The following is a 6,594-nucleotide window of genomic DNA, read 5'->3' on the forward strand; positions in this document are numbered from 1 at the left end:
ATTATCTCACTGCACAGTGCTATGCCATGCAAGTTTCTTCTCTTTATATACTGATAACATGGAATGCTAATTAGCTAGATAAGTGTGCCATGCCATGCACGTTACTTTCTCTCTGTTTTATATATTTATTATAACATGCACTGCTAAAAACTAAGCCAATATATTATAGTATTATACTATTATATTAGCTCAACCAAGCCCATGTGCCTTTCCAAGTGTATTTAATTAACTTTTGTTCTGAAAAATTACTTATATTTATATTTCTGCTTTTGTTTTTAAGGAGAAATTACAAATTTCAGCTTCTAGTACTTATTGGTCTTGTCCAAATTAAAGAAATTAAAAGTACAAGCTTTTGGGAGAAGCTGAATATATCTTATGCTACTGCACAAAATACTTAATTTTTCATCAAAAGCATAGCCAAACACTTTCATTTTTTCTAACATAAGTGGGTTATTTTTCGTGAAAATTAAGAACTTTTGATATTTCAAAAGCTTAGCTAGACATGCTATAATTCTACTTTTTTTTAATACATAAAAAAAATATTCATCACTTTCCTCTTTTTTAGAAACTTAGCCAAACAAAATATAATTTAGATATTAAATAACTACCTCAATAGTTATCTTCCGATAACAACTTCAAGAATAACGAAAAAAAGCACTAAAACCACATGTATATACAATAACCTCCGACAAGAATTATGGGAATCATATTTAGGACACCTTTGTTGAAAATTTGATCACTGTACCCGACAAAAACCTAATCCCTCCAGCAAATAACAAACGTATGAAAATATAAACAAATGTGCACAGTATATATCCATATAAAAGGAGCTAAATGAAAGTACTTGATGAAGAACACCGTCAGAAAACACATTTAATAATAGAATTATTCCATTTATTCTAATTATTTTAATAATTTATTAGCGAAGATTATGGAATCAATGTCTTCTAAATGATTGGATTACGTAGACCTATTTCTTTCTTCTTTTAAGATAGAAATTTAGTTCCTAATTCTAATTATAATCTGACATAATTATTCATAACTAGTAAAAATATTTGCGCTTAGCGCGGTCATAAAAAAATATAAGTAGCATATTAAACACGAAGAGTTAAAAATTTGATGCATATATATATATAATCAAATTCTAAAAATAATGAGGGAAAAAGGAGGGAAAAAAAAAAAACCGTTAGCACCTTCTTAACTCATCTACTCAAACTTCCGTGATATGCCTCACTTATTAAAACAACAATGCATTTATAACTATAGGAACCAGATATTTTCAATGCAATTGGTTCATTTTCACCAATTCATATTTTGAGTTCTTTGATTCTATCTTCTCCATTGCTGCTCCTCGAGAGCTTTTACTTGATTTCAATACTTTGTCATGGTATCAGAGTACGGATTTCTCTCCATTACTTTGTTTCTTCGATGAATTTGCAAACAAAATTGCAAACTGCGAATTGAAATCCCTATTCATTTTCCTTTCCATTTTTTTTTTTTGAACAATTTTTGATTGAGTAGTTTGCTCTCAGTTCTCTCTTTTGATTGAGTAGTTTGTGTTATCCAGACTGTGCTCAAAACAACAAATGACTTTAGTAAAAGAAGATTCAACCAACGAAACAATATCTCAGTAGAACGAGAAAAAAAATGACGAAAACAATAACCAAAAACTGGAAACACCAAAATATTTAGAAACTAAATATCCGAATCCACAGAATTCACTGTGTGTCCTTAAGGAATTTAATCCCCTCAAGTACCCGAGGTTAAGGATTACTTCCTCCTACGATAAAATGGATAAAGCTGTCAAAGATGTAGTGGTACCTCAAACGCTTTTGACTTCACGCGAACTCAAAAATGGCAACGAATCGCACAAGATACTGACTCAGTTTTGTTTTGTAAGAAATATGCAGAATGGCAGAATGCAGATTCTATTTTCGAAAATTTCAGTAGTTAAAAAATGAGGCATTGCCTATGTATTTATAGCCTGTGAAATACCTATTCTGAATAGGTATTGTGTCTGTTCAGAAAGGCCATGCCTTTTTTCGAAAATAAGAAATATTTGTTTGGAAAAATATTCCATGAAATTTAAAAATAATTATTTTTTAGCGCGGTTATCAATTAATCAAATCATTTGACCGAATCCAAAGCCGAGCCGAGCGACGATGATGGCGAGAGGAGAGTTCCACTTCTCAACTCTTTAAGAGCTAGAATAAGTGCTTCTATATATAAGCACACAAATGTTACTTTTTACCATCAATGTGGGAGAAACAACACTTAGAAAAGTTACTTCTCCAAATTTCAATTTTCCCTCCATTTCTTATTCACTCCCAGTTAGCTAGCTAATTCATTAGCTAGCTTCAATAATCCCCCACATGAATGGCGGATGGCTATATGACGAAAAACATGCATGCATGAAAAACTGTGTGATTCGTAAGCAAGGATTAATTGCATCTGGATGAGTAGGATTGCCTTTGAACTTTCCGTAGTGAACATATGTTGGATATACTCGGTCAATCAGTAAATTTGATATTTTTGAACCGTCGAACTTTGATGTATACCTAGACAACTGCATATCACACAATTAACCCTTTAACCGTCTTTGGTTCACACTGTTGTGTTCTTTTCGCCCATGTGAGCTTTAGGAGTGTTTTACTTTTGAAAATCATTTTTAGCATTTCAATTATATCTTCAATTCAATTAATGAATTAATTCTATAAATGGGCTAATTATGAAGGAATGAATCTCTCTAAAATGTGTATGGTTTATTAAGAATTTGAATTATAAGTATAACTCAATTTCTTAATCCGTTAATGAACTTGTTTACTTTTAACTCGAAGATATAGAAGATCTCTAAGTTATTTGGCAACAAGTGTTTTTTGTCTTGGAAAAATCCTCATAAATTCTTTTCCTCTTAATTATCCTTAAAATCCTGGGTACTTATTTATTATATGTTTTTTTGTTTCTTTCCGAGCTTTGAAACAGCTCAAACAGTTTGCAGAGATGTTAAGAAAAACTCTCTTCACGCAAATTATGAGGGGAAAAAATCATTTTAAGGCTAGAAGTGCACTTAATAAGCTTCCAGTGACTTTCGAGAAAAATGTTTCAATTTGAAAGCAATACTTGAACCATCCTAGAAAAACGTTTGCTTGATTTTGCGCACTTGCAATTGTTTGAAACAACAAGCCCATCATAACGTAATCATTCAATCATTTTAGCAATTATGTTTCTCATGCTCTGCTTCGGGGATTCAACTGGGTTAAGAAAAGTAAAATAAAGTAAAGTGTCAGTCATTTTTTACGACACAAATAACATAAAGAAATGAATAAAGTGAAGGAAGAATTTTAGCTAAGTGGGCTTTGCCTAATTCTCGGCTTTTCCAATCGGGCAATTCTAATTCTCGGCTTTTCCAATCGGGCAATTTGTAGAATTGCCCTTTGGGGTGTTATTTAAATTTTGCCTTTCGGCTAAAATTCATAGGTTTCGAGTTTGAACTCCCGCTCAGTCAAAAATTTTAAAAAAAATTGCAAAGCAGAGTTTAAATTTCGCTATGCCCCCTCCAGCAGACTTTTAGTTATGTTTAACTAAAAGTCTGCCGGAGGAGGCAGACTTTGCCTTGAAGTATATATATGTATTTTTTTTTAACTTTTCAAGGTAAATTTTTAGTGATGCCTTAACTAAAAGTGTACCCCATAAAACATAACTAAAAGTATGCCCCATAAGGCGTAAGTTTTCCTTAAGGCATAACTAAAAGTTTGTCTTATAAGGTAAAGTTTAAATTTTGTTATGCCTCCTAGTTATGCTTAACTAAAAGTCTGCCGGAGGAGGCAGACTTTGCCTTGAAGCATATATATGTATTTTTATTTTATTTTTAACTTTTCAAGGTAAACTTTTAGTAATGCCTTAACTAAAAGTGTGCCCCATAAAACATAACTAAAAGTATGTCCCATAAGACGTAAGTTTTCCTTAAGGCATAACTAAAAGTTTGCCTTATAAGGCAAAGTTTAAGGCAAAGTTTAAATTTTGCTATGCCCCCTCCGGCAGACTTTTAGTTATGTTTAACTAAAAGTCTGACGGAGGGGGCAGACTTTGCCTTAAAGCATATATATGTATTTTTTTTTTTAACTTTTCAAGGTAAACTTTTAGTAATGCCTTAACTAAAAGTGTGCCCCATAAAACATAACTAAAAGTATGCCCCATAAGGCGTAAGTTTTCCTTAAGGCATAACTAAAAGTTTGCCTTATAAGGCAAAGTTTAAATTTTGCTATGCCCCCTCCGGCAGACTTTGCCTTGAGGCATATATATATATATATATATATATATATATATATTTTACTTTTCAAGATAAACTTTTAGTTATGCCTTAACTAAAAAGTGTGCCCCAAAGACATAACTAAAAGTATGCCCATAAGGCGGAACTTTTCCTTAAGGCATAACTTAAACTTTGCCTTATAAGGCAAAGTCTATGCCTTAAGAAAAGTTCTTGCCTTATGGGGCATAATTTTGTTATGCCTTAACTAAATTCTGCCTTATAAGGCATAACTAAACTATGTCTTAGGAAAAATTCTGCCTTATGGGGCAGACTTTTAGTTATGCCGGATCCGGCATAACTTTAGCTTTTCCTTAACGATTGTATGCTGGATCCGGCATACACTCCCCCAGTCCTGCCTTGCGAAATTATTTTTTTATTTTATGCCTGAGCGGGGGTTCGAACCCAGAACTTCATGTATTCGCTCACCTTTTCCAAGCAAAGGGCAAAACTTAAAGACCACAAATATGAGGGGCAAAATTTAAAGACCCCCCCAAAAGATGGGCAATCCGCGCAAAAAAATGTTTCCAATCTGCTGCTGCTTAATGTTATTGGGCTGCTGGACTCGATCTATTTGAAGTGTTGGGCTGTAAGCCCAGCAGAAATGCTTTTTTTTGCGAGGCAATTGGCGCGAATGCCCCTCTTTTGGGCTGGTCTTTAGATTTTGCCCCTCAAAATGGTGGTCTTTAATTATTGCCCTTCCGAGCAAAACTAACATAGTAAAAAGACATTACTACCCCTAACCGTTACATATAAAACACAACAAAAATCGTTATTCTCAAATCCTTCTATCATTAACCCAGCCCAACTTCGTTCCCAAACCAGATTTCTCAATTATTCAAATCGTTGTTTCAAGCCAGATTTCTCCATTGATTTTGCTGCTACAACATCAGTAAAAGGTACAAATCTTAATTCAACTCAATTTAACGATTTTATTGAGTTTAGATTGTTAATATTTGAAAAAGATCATCTTCTACGACCTGATTATTAAGAAACAGATGACATTACGCATGATAAAATTATTCAGCAAAATAGAATCAATTGGATTTAATGCTTTGTTCTGATTTTAATTACTTTATACCTTAATTAAATTAGTATACAATGCTTATTTACTTGAAATTGTAATTATAGTAAATTCAATTTAAATCAGGCAATGCTTATCGATTTAAACTTGAATTAAGGTAAACTGTGTGCAAATTTAGAACAAGTATGCCGGAGGAGGCAAAAGTTCAATTTACAAAAGAGTAGAGTATGCCGTTAACGTCAATATTTTGAACCAATTTCATAACAAGTATGCCGGAGAAGGCAAAAGTTCTGGTTTATGTAGAAGTATAAATTAGTCCAGTTGCGTCAATCCTCTAATTGGAATAACTGTTGCAGACATTTGATTTAAATTGGATGAAGGTAGAGGAGGTTTTCATTTTTTTTTAAACCAAAAACAGTTACTGCATTATCATCAGCAAAACAAAAATTGATTATGCCGGAGGAGGCAAAAGTTCAATTTACAAAAGAGTAGAGTATGCCGTTAACGACAATGTTTTGAACCAATTTCATAACAAGTATGCCGGAGAAGGCAAAAGTTATAGTTTATGTAGAAGTATAAATTAGTCCAGTTGCGTCAATCCTCTAAATTGGAATAACTGTTGCAGACATTTGATTTAAATTGGATGAAGGTAGAGGAGGTTTTCATTTTTTTAACCAAAAACAATTACTGCATTATCATTAGCAAAACAAAAAGTGCTTATGTCGGAGGAGGCAAAAGTTCAATTTACAGGAGTAGAGTATGCCGTTAACGGCAATGTTCTGAACCAATTTAATAACAAGTATGCCGGAGAAGGCAAAAGTACAATTTACAAAGTAGTAGAGTATGCCGTTACTGGCAAAGTTCTGAACAAACTTCTGAACAAGTATGCCGTAGAAGGCAATACTTCTCTTTAGAAGCCATAACTTTTGCCTTCTCCGGCATACTTGTTATGAAATTGGTTCAAAACATTGCCGTTAACGGCATACTCTACTCTTTTGTAAATTGAACTTTGCCTCCTCCAGCATAATCAATTTTTGTTTTGCTGATGATAATGCAGTAACTGTTTTTGGTTTTAAAAAAAAAATGAAAACCTCCTCTCCCTTCATCCAATTTAAATCAAATGCCTGCAACAGTTATTCCAATTAGAGGATTGACGCAACTGGACTAATTTATACTTCTACATAAACCAGAACTTTTGTCTTCTTCGGCATACTTGTTATGAAATTGGTTCAAAACATTGCCGTTAACGGCATACTCTACTCTT

The sequence above is a fragment of the Lycium barbarum genome, chromosome 10 (assembly GCF_019175385.1).
Source record: "Lycium barbarum isolate Lr01 chromosome 10, ASM1917538v2, whole genome shotgun sequence".
Taxonomy (NCBI): Eukaryota; Viridiplantae; Streptophyta; class Magnoliopsida; order Solanales; family Solanaceae; genus Lycium; species Lycium barbarum.